The sequence below is a fragment of the Lycium barbarum genome, chromosome 11 (genome assembly GCF_019175385.1).
Source record: "Lycium barbarum isolate Lr01 chromosome 11, ASM1917538v2, whole genome shotgun sequence".
Lineage (NCBI taxonomy): Eukaryota > Viridiplantae > Streptophyta > Magnoliopsida > Solanales > Solanaceae > Lycium > Lycium barbarum.
The window spans coordinates 110,986,099-111,006,796 of NC_083347.1; positions in this window are offsets into that span (position 1 = coordinate 110,986,099).

Below are 20,698 nucleotides of genomic sequence, written 5' to 3' on the forward strand. Positions count from 1 at the left end.
TATGGGCTAGGCTCATTTAAGATAAACAGGCTTTGGAGTCAATACAAAGAAAGCCTAAGATCACTTCACAATCAAACTTTTCTTAGAATTCACGCACGACTAACCGGGCAAGTTCTAGATTACATGCATCATACACAAATAGAAACTAAGAACTCACAACACAATGGCATAAGGATTGTTTAAATACTCTGACTTCACTTCCGCTTGAGGATTTCACATACATGGACACCCTTTATTTGCAATGTCATTAAAAGAACCATACATGTCAATATCAACAACTCATTCTTGATGTACATCACAAATTTCGGAGGGATATCATTGACTTGGAAAAACCACTTTTATATATGCTAGAAACACGGCCCACCACCACTTAAGTCATCATTACTTTATTCTTGACTAAACATCCTAAACATCCCAGGTTCAACATAAAAATAACATTCTTCGGGAAGAAAAAAAAAACACATGGCAAAGAACAGTCGAAGAGGGTCCTAACACATACTTAATAATAAAAACATTACCAACAAAAACAACAATAATAGCAATTGTCCTAAACACATAATTACTATCACAATTTGGGATAAAATACCCACCAAAAATAAAAACAATAAAAACCAATATCCAATAGACCAAAGCAATACCAACAATACCAATAAAAATAGCAATTACCCACACCCCCAACTTAGAAACATGCATTGCCCTCAAGGCATCTATATAATTTATCAAAAGAACGGAGGGCCTCCCTGGAGCGCACTAGGCGTTCGGATCTGCAACAACATCATGAGGTGGAGCAATGGTGGTGTCAGGCTGGCCAACACTAGAAGTCCCAGTCGCTGTAGGTGGAGGAGAAGTATGGTGAGCCGGCTCAATGGGATGGACTGAGCTAGAAGCAGCTCCAGTGGTGTCAGAACCCAGTCGGGACTCATGTCGGAGCTTCTTCAAAGTTCGCCGCTCCTCCTCCTCATTCTATGGGCGCAAAGCAGCAAATGGATCAAGACTCTGGAGAATTGGCTCGAGGTTTTCATCATCTGGAGAGTCTCTCCTACGCTTCCCTTTAGCCAAAGAGTGGGTATCCTCTTCCAACTCCTCGTCGTGCTCCTCCTCAATCGTGTCCTCGACCTCATCATCCCTAAGTAAACTCTGAACCGGCTGGTATAAGCTCTGTACCAACTCTGTGTGTACTTTCGGAATCTGATCCGTCACAACACCCACTTCCTGTGCCTTCAATTTCTGCACATCATCCTTGAGGTTCCGCAACTCACTCCGAATAGTGCCCAATTCCACAGCGGGATGTGTCCTAGTCAGCTCCGTCATTCTGTTCTCAATACCATCTATCCGAGAGTGGATCCGTAGGTGTTCATCAGCCATCTATTCTTTTATTGGCCACAACGCTGCATCAATAGCTCTTTTAGTGTACAATTTCAGCTCAGTCATGAGCTGCTTGACCTGCCTATCTGTTCGATCTGCTTGCAGGACCACTGCCCCAAAATTCTCCCGGTTGAACATCATTTTTCTTGCAAGCTCAGGTGGGACTCCCGGTATGGGCTGTGCTGGTGCTGGGCTCGCACCAGTGGAAGAGGTAGGACCACCCGAAGTAGGTGCGGCTGGAGCTGGCATGGGCTGCGTAGCATAATCAACAGGTGGAGCCTCAAAATCTGTGGGCTGACCCGCGACAGTTTCCTCAGCACCCATGATAGCCAAGGGTAAAACATCTGATCCCGTTGGCCCCTCCGGCACATCAGAAGATGAGGCAGATGGCAATGAACCCTGGCTCAACATATCATCTCTCCCCTTTGTGATGTCGTAGATACTCCTTGCGATCACACTGTGATCGATAAGGGGGAAGGGTTCTGGTGTCTCGCGCAAGCATAAGAGAGTCAGCAGACATGGATGAATGAGGGAAGTGGCTGGTTGGGTGGCTCTCTCCCGGAGATCTGCTGCTACCAGTCTTCCAAAGTTGATCTTATATCTCGACATAAGGGCAGCCACAAGAACAGCTCTGTCTGGAGTCAAATAATTATCTGCCTCGGTAGGACGGATGCTGAACAAAACAATCTGCCACCAAAACTTCGCCTCTGGGGTGAGGGTGTTTTTCCAAATCCGCGTAGCGGCTGTCAACTTTGGCACTATTTCCCATTCGGGATCTGCCGACCGTGCAATCACTGAGGCCACCCATTTTCTGATGGAGATTGTATCTTTCCATTCAATTTTGTAGACAAACTCCCCTTCTTCCGCCGCTGTAGGCTCAATATAATCTTCCCCAAATAGTATTTTAATAATGGCCGTCGAAGAAACATCAATCTTCTTGTTTCGCACGACGACCTCATTCATGGCCGGCACTTGAGTTGCTCGCTGCCCCTTTTCTAGGCTTTGAATACAGCAGCCCCATAAGAAGCGTAGAATTCTCGAACAAGAGCCGGGATGTAGGACCCCATAGAGTTTTTCAAAAACTCTAATTTATGGAAGCGGATAGTGTCACGAATGCCTGGATATCCATCGAGACCATCGAAGCTGACGTTCCTCTCCTCGAAAATACTCCGCTTTGGGTCCTGCCCCTCATTCTTCGCCAGCTCACACCCTTTGTTGTACAAGTCTTCAGATCCCTCCACAGAAAACCGGAGGTCCTTCTCATACATAGCCCTCATCCGAATGTCAGTTTCTCTCCTTTCCTGCTCGCGCTCTTTTTTGCGCTCCTCCGCAGTAGGCTATATAATGGGTGGTTGAGGTCGGTGTGTTGGTGTGACAGCCCGCCCGGGTTCACTATGGCTCGACGAAATAGACGAACTCTCTGCATCAGACCAGGAGGAACTTTCGGATGGTGTGGCTGGCCTAGTAGATGCAACAGGCTTCTTTGTAGTTCTTGTGGCCTTGCTTTGATCTTCATCGCGCAAACGTGAGGTGACTTTGCTTGCAGCACGACCCTTTCCTTTGCGTGCAACCTTGGGTGAAACCTTTTTTCCTTGCCTTGGGTTACCCATACTTGTGGAAGGCAAAGTTAGATATGATATACGAGAAGCTGTTCAATTATACATTTTATTGGTTCAAGTTAAGGAGTTCAATTAGCTCAGGCACTGTAACACAGTCGACGGACCGTCGATGGTGTTACGGGCCGTATCTCCAACCGTAACTCAATTTGTTCATTTCTAACACAGGAAACGTAACACATTCGACGGACCGTCATACTTGTTACGGTCCATAACATTGAACCGTAACATAACCAAAATTTCCATAAAGTTTTCTGGAAATCATAGGAGTTACGGTACGAGGTTACGGACCGTCACACGTGTTACGGTTCGTAACACCTCACCGTAACGTCACTCAAATTTCCAGAAAGGTTTCATGAAAATCCTCGATATAACGATGTGGTGTTACGGTCTGTCAACTGGGTTACGGTCCGTAACACCGCACCGTAACATCAGCCAAATTTCCAGAAAGTTTTCATGGAAATCTTCGGCGTTACGATGGATGTTACGGTCCGTAACACACGTTACGGCCCAGAACACGGAACGACGGGAAATACTTCACAGAATGCATAGCTTGGCCAATTTTTTCTCGTTTAAGCATGAGGACACGATTTCTACTTTATACTCCTTGGGTATGGTGTAAAACACCATTTTATCCCCTCATATACCTCGGGTTACTCAGACTTCACCCGGTTTTACCAAAGTTTTCATTGGAACCTTTTATCGAACAGTTGGTGGACAAACCAATTTAGGAATTTCACGAATGAAACCTTTAATCGGAATGCCCTCCGACTCAGTGGGAAACAATGTGCTTGTGCCCACGAGTCTCTCAAACAGAAAACATACCAATCCCAACCCCCCAACCATTGTTAAATCCCGCGCAATTATTCAATGGGGATTTAAACTCATTCAACACAATCAGCACACTAATTTCAAAGCATAGCATACGAAATTACTCATGAAAGATCATAGAAATCGTGTCGATAAAAGAAGAAAGAGAGTCAAGACATGGTGATACCTGATCGTTGGCGATGATTTGATGAAACTCGAAATGTAAAGCAGGGATTTTGAATAAGAAAACAGCAATTATGGTGTAAGAAATATGAGGGAGAGTGGGAGACGAAGAGAGGGGGAGATAAAGAAAAGAAGAGGGAAGTTATGAGGGAGAGGGAGTTAAAACATTTGAAAGCATCGGTTGATTTTTTAAATTTGTAACCGTCGGGTAATGTATTTAAACATTCCCGACCATTACGTTCCATGTTACGGACCGTAACATGAGATACGAGACGTATCTCGTGTTACAGTCAACCAAACGACACCGTTTTCCCTTGTCATTAATGACCTGGCACTACAGTCGACGGACCATAACTCGTGTTACAGTCCGTATTACCTGACGTAACGTGTCCAAAATTTCCAGTGAGTGCCCAGATTTTTGTCAAAGTTACGATCATGTGTTACGGTCCGTAACATGGGAGACGGTCCGTAACTCAGACCGTAACACTTTTTCTCATCCTTCAGTGATTTCTGAGTTTTCCTTTTCTCTTGTTACGCTCCATGAAACGAACTGTAACCGGAGTTACGGGCCGTAACGTGGAGCGTCTCATCTGGGAAAACTCAGCAGATTTTTGGCCTCTTCAGTTCTCAAAATCCTACAACATTAGCACATCAAAAACACAAAAGAAAACAAAGGAAATACAAAATTTAAACGACTTACAAAGCGGTAAATGTGGGTTGCCTCCCACACAACGCTTGGTTTAACGTCACAGCTCGACGTGATACCTCATTTTCGAGTTCAGGAACCGTATTTCAAACGATGCCTATCAACGACCTTACCATCATCAATACACCAATGGTAATGCTTCAATCTTTGTGCATTCACCTTAAAAGTCCGAGTGCTATCCTCGGATTTCACCTCAATGACGCTTCCATTTGGGGAAACATTTGCGATTTCAAAAGGACCAGACCACCGAGACTTTAACTTGCCCGGAAAGAACTTTAGGCGTGAATTGTACAACAAGACCAAGTCCTTTGGCTGAAAATCCCTTTTTAGGATCTTCGAGTCATGATAGTATTTCATCTTTTCCTTGTACAGTGTTGCACTTTCATAGGCATTGTACCTAAATTCATCCATCTCGTTGATTTGAAACAACCTCAGCTTTGTTGCTTAATGCCAATTCATATTCAGCTTTTTCAATGCCCAAAGGGCTTTATGCTCAAGCTCAATAGGCAAATGACATGCCTTCCCAAATACCAACTTATACGGTGAACTCCCAATAGGCGTTTTGAACGCCGTGCGATATGCCCATAAAGCATCATCCAACTTTTTGGACCAGTCAGTGCGATTCACATTGACCGTCTTCGCCAAGATGCTTTTTATCTCTCTGTTTGAGACCTCAACCTGACCACTCGTCTGAGGATGATATGGAGTGGCAACCCTGTGATGCACGCCATATTTTTCAAGAAGATCAGCAAATGATTTGTTGCAGAAATGAGAGCCACCATCACTAATAATAGCTCTAGGAGTGCCAAATCTAGTAAAGATGTTCTTTTTTAGAAAGGCATTGACTCTCCTACCATCATTGTTAGGCAAGGACACCGCCTCCACCCATTTGGAGACATAATCCACCGCAACAAGAATGTATTTCAGGCCGTAGGAGCTCACGAAGGGCCCCATAAAATCAATCCCCCATACATCAAAGAGCTCCACCTCAAGAACAAAATTCATCGGAGTTTCATGCCTCCGACCTATTGTGCCCTGGCGTTGGCATTTATCACAAGAACGTGCCAACATATTTGTATCACGATAAATGGCTGGCCAGTAGTAGCCACACTCTAGCACCTTGGCTGCAGTTCTATTTTCACTGTGATGCCCACTAACAGAAGAATCATGACACGCCTTCAAAATCTCCATCACCTCAGATTCAACCACACATCTTCTGATCATATTGTCAGCACAAGTCCTGAATAAGTAAGGCTCATCCCAATAATACTGTCAGCAATCTCTCAAGAATTTCTTCTTTTGATAGGCCTTCAAATCTTCCGGAACAATGCCAGTTACCAAATAATTGGCAATATCGGCATACCATGGTGCCACATCATTGGAGATTACCAACACTCTTTCATCCGGAAAGGTGTCATCAATATCCAGAACATCAATCGGTCTCCCTGGTGCTTCAAGTCTAGAGAGATAGTCAGCTACTTGATTTTCTGACCCTTTTCGATCTTTGACTTCAAAGTCAAATTCCTCTAGCAACAACACCCATCTTATCAACCGAGGCTTAGCATCTTTTTTAGCCATCAAGTAGCGCAAGGTAGCATGGTCAGTGTGTACCACTACCTTGGCACCCAATAAATAAGCCCAGAACTTTTCAAAGGCATACACAATAGCAAGTAGTTCCTGCTCAGTTATGGTATAGTTCAGTTGAGCTCCATTTAGCGTTTTGCTGGCATAATCAATCGGGTGCAATATTTTGTTGAGCCGCTGACCCAGCACAGCGCCAATTGCAAGACAACTGGCATCACACATTAATTCAAAGGGCAACGACCAATCTGGGGACACGACAATAGGTGCGGAGGTTAATTTCAGCTTCAACTCTTCGAAAGCCTTGATGCACTTCTCATCAAAATTGAATTTGGACTCTTTTTCCAAGAGTTTGCACATTGGGTTTGCAATTTTGGAGAAGTCTTTGATAAATATTCTATAGAATCCGGCGTGTCCCAAGAAACTCCGAACTCCTTTTACTGAAATGGGTGGAGGGAGTTGTGAAATCACATCGATTTTGGCTTGATCAGCCTCAATCCCTCTTTCGGAAATCTTATAGCCAAGGACAATTCCCTCCTTTACCATAAAATGACACTTTTCCCAGTTGAGAACGAGGTTTGTCTCCTCACATCTTTGTAGCACCCTATCAAGATGGACTAAACATTCATCGAATGAATCTCCCACCACAGAGAAGTCATCCATGAAGACTTCAAGAAAGTTTTCAACCATGTCAGAGAATATGGACATCATGCATCGTTGGAAAGTAGCCGGGGCATTGCAAAGACCAAATGGCATCCGGATGAAAGCGAATGTCCCATAGGGCAAGTGAAAGTAGTCTTTTCTTGGTCTTCCAATGCAATGTTGATTTGGTTGTACCCTGAGTACCCATCAAAGAAACAATAATAAGACATTCCGGCTAGCCGATCAGGCATTTGATCAATAAAAGGCATGGGGAAGTGATCCTTGCAAGATGCGGTATTCGGCTTCCGGTAGTCCATACACACTCTCCAACCGGTGACAGTTATTGTTGGAATCAACTCATTTTTAGAGTTAGGGACAACAATGACGCCCCCTTTCTTTGGCACACACTGGACTGGACTTACCCATGGACTGTTGGCAATCGGGTAAACCACCCCAGCATCTAGCCACTTAATAATCTCCTTCTTCACCACCTCTTTCATCGATGGATTTAATCTTCTCTGATGCTCAACACTTGGCGAACTTTCCTCCTCCAACTGTATTCGGTGCTCACAAATTCCGGAGGGAATCCCCCGGATGTCTGCAATAGTCCAACCCAAAGCTCTTAAATGCTTCCTCAAGACTGCGACGAGTCTTTAAATTTGGCCCTCATTCAGAAGTGATGACACAATAACTGGGAGGGTGGCATTTTCTTTAAGAAACACATATTTAAGATGGGATGGAAGTTGCTTGAGTTCCAACTTCGGTGGCTCAATAATTGATGGTTTTACTAGAGGAGTTGTTCGTTTCTCTAAATCAAGAGACAACTTCTTGGGCTCATAAGAGTAAGACCCCAGACCGGTGAGTGAATTCACTATCTCAATATATTCCTCCATTTGTTCTGCATCAAAATTCACTAATATGGCCGATAATGCTTCACCCAAGCATTCTTCCTCCATTTTGAATTCTATCGCTTCATCCACCACATCAATAGAATTAATGACTGAAATAGTTTGGTAAAGACTAGGTAATTTCATGCCTTTGCTGGCGTGAAAAGTCACCTCCTCATCGTTCACCCGGAACTTGATTTCATTCTTCTCAGAATCCATAAGAGCCCTCCCCATCGCAAGGAAATGTCTTCCTAGAATAATAGGAATCTTTTGATCAATAGCACAATCAAGAATCACGAAATCTGCAGGCAGTAGGAATTCCCCGATTCGAACAAGCACATCATCAACTACCCCCACTGGCCTTTTTATCGATCTGTCAGCCATCTGCAACCTCATGGTAGTTGGCCTTGGCATCCCTAATCCCGATCTCTTGAAAATTTCCAAGGGCATAAGATTTATGCTAGCCCCATTATCACACAAAGCCCTGGCAAAATCCTGCTGCCCTATGGTGCATGGAATTGTGAATGCTCCAGGATCTTCCCTTTTTTGCACTGTGGTCTTGGAAAGAATAGCACTAACGCGATGAGTGATACCCACAGTGTCGTGTTTCAATGGCTTCTTATTCTTTGTTAAGAGATCCTTCAAATACTTAGGAAAGACAGGCATTTGTTGGACAGCGTCCATGAAAGGAATGATCATCGTCAACTGCTTGAGTTGATCATAAAATCACAAGCACTTGTCATCTTCTGTTTTTCTCACTTGCCTTTGAGAAAAGGGCGGTGAAGATTTGAACAATTGGCTCAAAGGGCGAAGTGCGCCAGAAAGTTTTGCCTTTCCCTTTTCCGGTTTTTCTCCTTGTGCCTTGAGATTATCAAGATTCTACTCCTCTTCAGCTATAATAGGGACTTCCTCCTCTGCTTCTTCCTTCACAATATCATCAGATACATCAGGCTGCGCTTCTTCTTCAACAATTTGCTCAAGATCAATCATCTTTTTATTAGCACCTTCAAGTATTTTTCCACTTCTGGTGCTAATAGCAGCTACATGCTCCACAGAGTTTACTCCACTACCTTTTGGATTTGGAACTGTATCACTTGGTAGTTGTCCACGTTGAGGAGTATGCACTTCTCTGGAAAGGTCTCTGAATTGCGATTCAAGCTTCTGAATGGAAGTTGAATGAGATAGTTGTGTTATACCCCATTTTAACCCGAGAGTTGAAGCGGAGTACAACTTATTGGAGATTCCTAAATACTTATGTTTTAAGGAGTCGCCACCTAATTGATTTTACGGTGAATTAGGACACCTAGATATTAACTAAGGTAAAGCTAAAGCTAAACCTCTATTAATGGTCTGCTTAACCAGTGTGATTCTAGATAAGGGTTCTATATTATCCTAAAGGGAAGGGGTTAGGCATCCCTTAGAATCCGTTAACTTACGGTTATCCGACCAAACTTGGGTTAATTAATCAATGTTGGATATAGTATTTCAATTTTATGAAAATAGCTTGTGCAGATAAGACTTGTAAAATATAACAATTTGTGCAAAAGAGGATTTTAAATGTCATTTTATAAAAAAGGGACTTCAAATAATAATGTTGTTAAAATGGGACTAGTAATTCGCATAAAAGGGGATTTTAGAATGCTATTTAAAATAAAAGTTTATAAATGTTACTAAGGTTCTTAAAATAAAATGCTAATAAAACCTATAGGAAAGAATATAATAATTTGTATAAAAGAAGATTCTAAATGCCATTAACAATAGAATTTATAAAAGTTGAATAGAATTTAAAAAAAAGTTGATAAGGCTTTAAAAAAAGCTATTTAGAATGAGATTTGTGGAAAAACATAATGATTAGCATAAAAGGACGTTTCAAATACCATTTAAAATAAACTTATAAAATAACGCTATTTAAAATAAAATTTGCATAAAATAACAAATAGAAGAAAACGCAAGTTTGTACAGCGTTTTGATGAAGATTTAAACAATTCTGAACGATGATGTATTAATTGACTTTGAGTTTTAAAAGTATAAATGAAATACAAAATAACTGATAAGCTTCTTCATCCCTTTTGTTATTTTTTATGAACTATGCTTAATTAAAGACATGCATGATTGATTCAAACTTTAAAGGGTTATTTAAAATATGCCTGAGTTTATATTTGCACATTAATGACTTCTTGGAAGTAATATAATAAGAATAAAATGTGATTCCTTTAACTCAAAATGAATTTATGCCACTAATTATTCTTGGGGTAACTATTATGGGTACCGTCAATATAAAGAAGAAAGATGAAACTTATGGGAGATTGATTTGTGAGTTTTTCTCCTAAATTTACTACCCAATATGTTAAAATTAACTCACTAAATTTACTAAGTTCATCTAAATCAGCAAGGATAAAACAAAAATACAAAACGTTAGTCACATAATACACAATCAAACGAAAATGAAATAAAAAAAAATGGATCAAATGGGCCCAGCCATTTTGGGGCTGTTGGGCTTCGGCCCAGCAGCTCTATTTTTTGTTGGGCCGCTGCTGCTTATTACTGGGTCACTGCTGGGTTTCGGCCCAGCAGCCTTTTTTTTTTTTTGAACTGCTGTTGGGCTGACACGGAGAGGAGATTTACGTTGGGCCTTAGCCCAAACCGAATGCGGAGTAGAACGAGTCCTCCGGACTCATACGTGATGGTCATGCACAAAAAAATGGAAGAAAATGGATTAGTGTATAATCAATAAATAAAGCCATATATAATGCAAGATTCAAAACAAACAGTTCAGCAACTTGTGTGAAGACTATGTATATCCAGGTATATTTCATATATACACATTCGTACACAATACACTTGCAACACACGGATTCTCAATCTTTTTTTTTTTATAGCCAATCGCACAAAATTAAGCAAAGATGAATACGTTAAGTTCATATATGATGGAACCAGCAAATTGACATTTCAAACAGCCTTAATCAATACAAGCAACTTCGATATATCTAAATAACTGCCAGTCGCATATAGCCTGTGAAAACACCTAAATCAGTATTTCAGTTCATTGCTTCAGGGGCAGACAAATAGACCACAAGCATTTTATACCATAAATATAGAGACAACAGTTACAGATGGACTAGGTTCCTAATTCAGATCAGATTTAGTTAATCTATGCTTGGTAAAATAATACACAGAGCTGAGAGATAGTTATATTTCACCCGATAGATCTAAATGAAGATAGAGGGGCAGAAGTGCTCTAAACATTAATGGGCAAAATAAAATCAGCGAAAGAAGAGCAGAATCCAAAGAACATGAGGATTTAGCCTATACATGACATCCATGAAACTAGCAATTAAACAAACTGAATCGAAGTGACAGTGAGTAAAAGAAGGCAATCCCTGGGGCTTTTGAAAATGTTTCCATGAATACAACAATGAATCTATAAGGCTCATGCTTATGATCACAATGTCTATTTCAAGAGGTTAAGCAAATCAGACCAGATTTCACTCATTTAAGGTAACAACAAACCAAATTTCAATCATCTTTACCACAAATTATCATTCTTATCATAGTGCAAGACTGGATATACTTAACAAGTTAGAACCAGATATATGTATATCATCAAAGCTGCCATTTCAAAGTAGATGAGCATAGAAGTTACAAACACAGATTAATACAAGCAAGAGAGGAGAAAGGCATAACTAGTTATTTCAAATTTATCTTTAACACATAGAGAACCTGAAGGCTAGATGAGATTAATATCTAATTCCCATTTGGATCATGGTTAACGAATGAACCAACAGAAGTCCAAACCTTTGTACTTAGAACATGCTTGCATAGACACAAGGTTTTTAACAGCAAGTTCCAAAATAGGCAAATTAGGGTTCAAATACCTATATAGCTAATTAAAATTCCAGTTTAAATCTTCAACATGATCATGTCAAGCTATTTAATGAATGTCAGACACCAAATACAACACAATAGGAGTGCTGCCAGCTCCAGAATAGCCTAGAACAAGGTATTAACATGAGCATGCATTTGGAAAGAATAACCAGGTCATTTTTTTAATGGCAATATCATCTGTAAGCTAATGTGGATTTTCTGCAAGAAAACAGAGATGGCATGTTTCAAACCAAAACTTGACATTACCAGTTTAAGATTTTCTCATTCAACCTCTCAAGAGAAATACTGAAAATGATTCAAGGTTTCTAAACTTTCTTCCAGAAAACAACATTCGAAATTCAAAGAAAAAAAAGAAACAAGTTGGAGTTCTTATTTTGGAAGAACAAATATAAATTAACTTTAGATTAAAGCAGCCTCATACTAAACTTGTATATAACTTATCATCAAGGCTTAATATACAACAAATTTAAGCTCCTTAAGAATTAACATCATATGGAATAACCATTCTATATCGATCTACAACCAGACATACACATGCTTAACTATGACTTTATGCTATCGAATACCAAACAGCTATTTAAGAATCATGTAAATCATCAAAAAACAGGCTACATGAGTATTTTCGATAATCTTGATCAAACCAGATTTCAAGCTAACACAATATAATCAAAACCAGTCATTTACACAAGTAAACAAATTTCTAATGGACAGGGTGATAAACGCAGGAGCAGAAACAGCATACCCTTATATATTTTATATGAGTTCACACAATTCCAACAAAAGCCATACACAAATTGATTCTAGCTCATTAACTTAACTAACATGCAGATTCAAGTGATTCAAGACCAAACTTATACTTAACAAAATTTAAAACTGATAACGTCTAACCCATGTCACATAACAATTTAGACAGAAACTTGAACCATACTTAACCATAAAACATATTAGTCTAATAAAAGAAAAACCAAACTACTAATGACGAAAGAAATTGAATGATAAAAAAAATGTAGAATAAATGAAAGGGGTTTACTGACCTTTCGCAGGTGCAACGAAATGGGTACAGGGCTTCCAATCTACACTCGAAACATTTCAGATTTGACGTTGCGAAATTAACTCAAATTCTGGATTTGTGTATTCTCGGATCCGCGAAAATAGAACAAAAAAAAAAGGCGGTTTGGACTCGGATTCGGTATCAAGATGAGATTGCTACTGCTGAAGAGAAAAAAAAAATGATTTTTAGGGGGGTTTGGTTCAAGATCTGGTATATTTTTTAGGAGGTTTTTTCCGGCTTTTCTAATTTCTCCCCCGATGGTTCCTTTTTATAGGTTTTTGCCTGCTTGCTTTTTTTGTTTTTGTGCTTGAAAAAGGGAAGGAGGAGCGGGAGAGAGAGAAGAGTGGGGGACAAGGGTGAGTGGGGAGCGGAGAAGAAGGAAGAAAAGGGGGGAAGTGGGAGCGGCGGCGAGGGAGGAGGGAAAGGAGGAAGGAGAAAGGGAAAGGAGAAGAGGGGGGTGCGGCGGTGGGTATGGAGGAAAATGAAGGGGAAACCCTAAAAAGGGTTTCCCTTATTTGGCTGAAAAATGAATTGGACCCGGTCCATTTGTGGACCGGGTCAAATTTTAGACTGGGTATTAAAAGAATGGACTATTAAATTAAACATGGACTGATCTAAAAAATTGAGATAAAAAATATGGTCTAGTCCAAAAAATATTAGGAATTAATCGGACTTTGATTTGGGGTCCGGTAAGTCAAAATACGGACTGAGTGCAAGAAATAGTTTGGCTTCTAAATTTGAATAAGAGACACATTTTGATTGACGATGTACTAAGGGTGCCAAAATATCACCTAATATGGAAATATGTAATTATAAAAAAGATCCGGGTAAAAATTATATGATGTCGCAAATGACCGTGCTATAATATTTAATAATAAACGCTACCATTTAAATGTGCGAAATAAATGCGATGTGTGTGCGGAAGTTGGTAGAAACGTCGAGAAATGCAAGTTTCAATAATACTAAATAATAGTAGCAAATAAATAGCGGTAGTAATACTGCTAATAACAATGACAATGGTAAAAATGATAATGTTGATGATAATGGTGATAAAAAAATAATAATAGATATAATAATAATAGTAAATAACAAATATTGATAATGAAAAATGATAATAATTAATAATAATAATAATAAATATGATAATAATTAATAAAAATAATAATAATAAATAACAATTATTGATAATAACAAAATGATAATAAATAAAATAATAATGATGATAATAATAATAATAATAATAATAATAAATAACAATTATTGATTAATAATAAAATAACGATGATAATGATGATTAATAATTGATAACAAAATAACGTTGATAATAATGATTAGTAATTAATAATAATAATAATAATAATAATAACAATGATAATGGAAATAACAAGAATAATAATAATTAATGACAATTAGTAATAAATGATAATTTAAGAATAATAATAATAATAATAATAATAACAATAATAATAATAATAATAATAATAATAATAATAATAATAATAACTGCAGTAGAATAAATAAAACGTGGGTGTTAATAAAAGACTAATAATTATAGTAAATCTTACATGCATATTTTTTAATTTCTCGAAATACCAGAAGTGTAAATAGGTATTTTGGAGGAGAGGCGGGACAAAATTGGGTGTCAACAACTTGTCCCTCTTTGCCTGGTAATGATGAAAAGAGTTGTCGGGCAAAGACGTTGACTTAGTAGCCTATTTTGTCCCGGCTAAAGGATTATGGAGGACTAAGGGTAAAGAAAATTACGGCCGAACTCTGGTCTCTGAATCGCCTACATATCTCGGGCTGCACGAGAATCAGGCCGTGTGTAGTTCTGGGATAACTACAACACCTATGACTGGCAAATCGCGATTGGTGCGAATCTTTGCAAAATATTGTCCCAGTGTCGAATTATGATGACACTGGGTATCGTGATAGAACCCTGAAAATTGATTGTGCTGGAATGTGAACGGGAAATTTGAATTTGGAGCCGAGTGTTCGAGGTAGATCTTTGACCTTTGTCGAGAAGTCTGCTTGTCCTTCCCGACGTATTGCCCAGTTCGCTGCCGAAGAGATAGTTCCACGTTGCGCTAAAGCTCCTGCGAAACTAAAAACTAGATAAAAATAGTCAGTAAGAATAAATATTGAAATACAGCGATGCAAGTGCGGTGCAATGCGGCTGCGAGCATATGCAGGGCATTAATAAAATAATAATAAAAAACAAGGCAGGTGCGGTGCAATGTCTTTATGCAGAAATTTAAAAGGGCGGTGTATGGTCCATGTAACACATGAAAGCGATGCAAAGGGCGGTGCACAGCCCATGCATCAGATGAAAGGTGGTGCTCAGCCTTAAGTAGAAATTTAAAAAGGCGGTGCATGGCCCAGGCAATATATGAAAGCGATGCAAAGGGCGGTGCGCAGCCCATGCATCATATGAAAGGCGGTGCACAGCCTTATACAGAAATTTAAAAGGGGCGGTGCATGGCCCATGTGATATATGAAAGCGATGCAAAGGGCGGTGCGCAGCCCATGCAGAAATTTAAAAGGGCGGTGCATGGCCCATGTAATGTATGAAAGGCGGTGCTCAGCCTTATGCAGAAATTTACAAAGGGCGGTGCATGACCCATGTAATATATGAAAGCGATGCAAAGGGCGGCGCGCAGCCCGTGCAGAAATTTAAAAGGGCGGTGCATGGCCCATGTAATGTGTGAAAGGCGGTGCTCAGCCTTATGCAGAAATTTACAAAGGGCGGTGCATGGCCCATGTAATATATGAAAGCGATGAAAAAGGGCGGTGCGCAGCCCATGCAGAAATTTAAAAGGGCGGTGAATGGCCCATGTAATGTATGAAAGGCGGTGCCCAGCCTTATGCAGAAATTTACAAAGGGCGGTGCATAGCCCATGTAATAAATGAAAGCGATGCAAAGGGCGGTGCGCAGCCCATGCAGAAATTTAAAAGGGCGGTGCATGGCCCATGTAATGTATGAAAGGCGGTGCTCAGCCTTATGCGGATGTTTTAAAGGGCGGTGCATGGCCCAGGCAATATATGAAAGCGATGCAAAGGGCGGTGCGCAGCCCATGCATCATATGAAAGGCGGTGCACAGCCTTATGCAGAAATTTACAAAGGGCGGTGCATGGTCCATGTAGTATATGAAAGTGATGCAAAGGGCGGTGCGCAGCCCATGCAGAAATTTAAAAGGGCGGTGCATAGCCCATGTAATATATGAAAGCGATGCAAAGGGCGGTGCGCAGCCCATGCAGAAATTTAAAGGGCGGTGCATGGCCCATGTAATGTATGAAAGGCGGTGCTCATCCTTATACGGAAATTTTAAAGGGCGGTGCATGGCCCAGGCAATATATGAAAGCGATGCAAAGGGCGGTGCGCAGCCCATGCATCATATGAAAGGCGGTGCACAGCCTTATGCAGAAATTTACAAAGGGCGGTGCATGGCCCATGTAGTATATGAAAGTGATGCAAAGGGCGGTGCGCAGCCCATGTAGAAATTTAAAAGGGCGGTGCATGGCCCATGTAATATATGAAAACGATGCAAAGGGCGGTGCGCAGCCCATGCAGAAATTTAAAAGGGCGGTGCATAGCCCATGTAACGTATGAAAGGCGGTGCTCAGCCTTATGCGGAAATTTTAAAGGGCGGTGCATGGCCCAGGCAATATATGAAAGCGATGCAAAGGGCGTGCGCAGCCCATGCATTATATGAAAGGCGGTGCGCAATGCAGGTGCAGTGCAATGTGGCCGCGAGCATACGCAGGGGCATTCGAAAAATAAATAAAGCAATGCATTTGAGAGCAATAGAAATATTTGTGCGTTGATACATTTAAAAAAAAAAATCATTTGCAAGATTAGCTTATTGTGACTGTCGAAAGTTATTGATACTTGAAGGCACAATTGATAGAAGAATGCTCAAATCGTTTGACGCGCCATCCTTACAAGGCTGTACATATTTTAGCTTCTGCAACTTGGAAACCTGCATCCAAATAAAATTTTGTAAGTTTGGGGAGGGGTTGATTTGCGTTGACTTTGAGAATCTGGCTCTTCGCGCTTCATGCCTCCAACTTCGTATGAACTTGTAACCTCCACTCATTTTAAGTCTTGGCCGACTAGTAAACAGTCTGATTACAATCATATTATTTCAAAGTAAAAGTAGACATGGTAAAATATGTGTATAGTGATAAATAATTTCTGCCGAACTCGGAACTGTGACACATTGTGAAACAAAGCGAATGCCCCATTTCCGAAGTTTTCCTTTGCCGGATGACTCTGTTGAAAACAATATTCTTCTTAGTCTCTCGATGTCGTCTGGCGGCGATGCCTTTAAAAAAAATTGTCCCAGTTTCTAGCATAGGACGATGTGGGACTTTAACAATGACGAGACCGAGCCTATATAGGCTGCCTACGTATCCCCCATGGGAATCATGTCAGGCGTAGTTCATAAATTACAAGCAGAAATAAAATTGAGATTTTGTAATGATGTGACCGAGGCCTATGCGGGCCGCCTACGTATCCCCCATGGGAATCAGGTCAGGCGTAGTTCATAATTACAAACAAATATGAAATTGGGGTAATGAAATGATGTGACCGAGGCCTATGCGGGCCGCCTACGTATTCCCCATGGGAATCAGGTCAAGCACAGTTCATAATACAAGCAGAAATGAAATTGAGGTTTTGTAAGAAAGTGACCGAGGCCTATGCGGGCCGCCTACGTATCCCCCATGGGAATCAGGTCAAGCGTAGTTCAAAATACAAGCAGAAATGAAATTGAGGTTTTGTAAGAAAGTGACCGAGGCCTATGCGGGCCGCCTACGTATCCCCCATGGGAATCAGGTCAAGTGTAGTTCAAAATACAAACAGAAATGATATTGAGGGTTCTAAAATGGTGCGACCGAGGCCTATGCCCGCCTACGTATCCCCCATGGGAATCAGGTCAAGCGTAGTTCAAAATACAAGTAGAAATCTGGAAATCCTATCTTAAAGACCCAACCCGATAAAGGTTTGTTACGCATCCCGCCACGGGAGAGTAGTGCCATTATATGGAAAAGTATTGCAGAATATTACCTACAATAAAAGAGGGCTCCTAAATATAATATCTCTTGACGGCATCTGCGTTGATAGCTTTCGGCCAAATTTCGCCATCCATTTCTGCTAAGACTAACACTCCTCCAGTTAATACTCGATGAACCATATAAGGTCTTTGCCAGTTAGGTGCAAATTTTCCTTTAGCTTCATCTTGACATGGGAATATGCGTTTCAGTACCAATTGCCCCGGTTTAAATTGCCTCGGTCTTACCTTCTTGTTGAAAGCTTTGGCCATTCTGTTCTGATAGAGCTGTCCATGACAAACTGCATTCATTCTCTTTCCATCAATGAGCATCAATTGTTCGTATCGATTCTGTATCCACTTAGCGTCACTTAACTCAGCTTCTTGGATGATTCTCAAAGATGGTATTTCTACCTCAGCAGGTAACACCGCCTCTGTCCCATAGACCAAAAGATAAGGTGTTGCCCCCGTTGAAGTTCTCACAGTAGTGCGATAACCGAGGAGAGCTAACGGCAATTTTTCGTGCCAATGCCTGTAATTATCGATCATCTTCCTCAGTATTCTCTTGATGTTTTTGTTGGCTGCTTCAACTGCTCCATTCATCTGAGGACGATAAGGAGTGGAATTGCGATGAGTGATCTTGAATGTCTCGCAAATCTCCCGCATTAGATCACTGTTAAGATTAGCTCCATTATCTGTTATAATTGATTCCGGGATTCCGAATCGGCAAATAATGTTGCTCCGAACAAAATCTGCCACCACTTTCTTTGTTACCGACTTGTGCGAAGATTTTTCCACCCATTTTGTGAAATAATCAATGGCTACCAAAATGAACCTGTGTCCATTCGATGCGGCTGGATCGATCGGACCAATGACATCCATACCCCAAGCTGCGAAAGGCCACGGAGAACTTGTCACATTTAATTCATTTGGCGGAACCCGAATCAAATCACCATGAATCTGACATCGATGACATTTCTGCACAAAACGGATACAATCTGATTCCATAGTCATCCAGAAATAGCCCGCGCGAAGGATTTTCTTGGCCAGAGTAAAGCCATTCATATGAGGCCCACATGTGCCACCATGCACTTCTTCAATCAACCGGGCCACTTCTTTAGCATCAACACATCTTAATAACCCTAAATCCGGAGTCCTCCTATACAGGATTTCTCCACTTAGGAAGAAATGGTTTGCTAATCTCTGAAGTGTTTTCTTCTGAACACTGGTTATGCTTTCCGGATAGTCTCCTGTCTTAAGGTATTTGTTAATGTCGTAGTACCAAGGTTCTCCATCAGGCTCTTCGTCCACATAGAAGCAATATGCCTGTTGATCGTGCACATTTATCTTGACAGGATCTATGCGATTCTTGTCCGGGTGCTGAATCATAGAAGACAGAGTGGCCAAAGCATCAGCGAACTCGTTCTGTGTTCTTGGAACGTGTTTGGATTCTACCTTGATGAATCTCTTACACAAATCTTTCACGCAGTGCAAGTACGGAAGTATCTTCCCGTTCTTAGTGGTCCATTCGCCTCGCACTTGATGAACCAGCAAGTCTGAATCGCCTATAACCAAAAGTTCATGTATATGCATATCAGCGGCCATTCTGAGGCCAAGAATACAAGCCTCATATTCTGCCATATTATTGGTACACGGGAACTTGATTTTGGCTGAAATGGGATAGTGCTTTCCTGACTCTGAAATCAAAACTGCTCCAATGCCGACCCCTTTAGAATTTGCCGCCCCATCGAAAAACAGTCTCCAACCTGGGTACTCTTCTGCGATATCTTCCCCGATGAACAACACTTCTTCATCCGGGAAATAGGTTTTAAGGGGTATGTATTCCTCACCCACAGGAGTTTCTGCAAGATGATCAGCTATCACCTGCCCTTTGACAGCCATTTGAGTAACATACACAATATCAAACTCGCTCAACAACATTTGCCACTTAGCTAGCTTCCCCGTAGGCATAGGCTTCTGGAAGATGTACTTGAGTGGGTCCATCCTCGAGATGAGGTAAGTGGTATATGCAGACAAATAATGTCTCAACTTCTGTGCAACCCAAGTCAAAGCACAACAGGTGCGTTCCAATAACGTATACCGTGCCTCGTAAGGTGTGAAATTTTTGCTCAAGTAATATATTGCTCGCTCTTTCCTTCATGTTTCGTCATGTTGTCCTAATACACATCCAAACGCGTTCTTCGATACAGACAAATACAATAGCAAAGGTCTTCCAGCTTCTGGAGGCACCAAAACAGGCGGGCTAGACAAATACTCTTTGATTTTGTCAAAGGCTCTTTGGCATTCTTCAGTCCATTTGGTAGGAGCATCCTTCCTCAATAACTTGATGATTGGTTCGCATATCACCGTCGATTGTGCTATAAACCGACTGATGTAGTTGAGACGACCGAGGAAACTCATCACGTCTTTCCGACTTTTTGGGGCAGGAAATTCCTGAATGGCTTTTATCTTCGAGGGGTCCGGCTCTATGCCTCTCCTGCTCACAATAAAACCCAACAACTTCCCTGCAGGAACTCCGAATGCACACTTTGCGGGGTTCAACTTCAGATTGTATCGCCTCAACCTGTCGAAGAACTTTCTCAAATCCGTCAGATGGTCTGAGCTCTTTCGCGACTTGATGATGATGTCATCTACATAGACTTCAATCTCTTTATGGATCATATCATGGAAAATGGTGGTCATGGCTCTCATGTAAGTATCCCCTGCGTTTTTGAGCCCAAAAGGCATCACCCGATAGTATTACACCCCCCAAGGTGTGATGAATGCTGTTTTCTCTGCATCTTGCTCGTCCATTAGGATTTGGTGATATCCTGCGTAGCAGTCAACGAAACACTGCAACTCATGCTTTGCACAATTATCAATGAGCATATGGATATTCGGAAGGGGAAAGTCATCTTTCG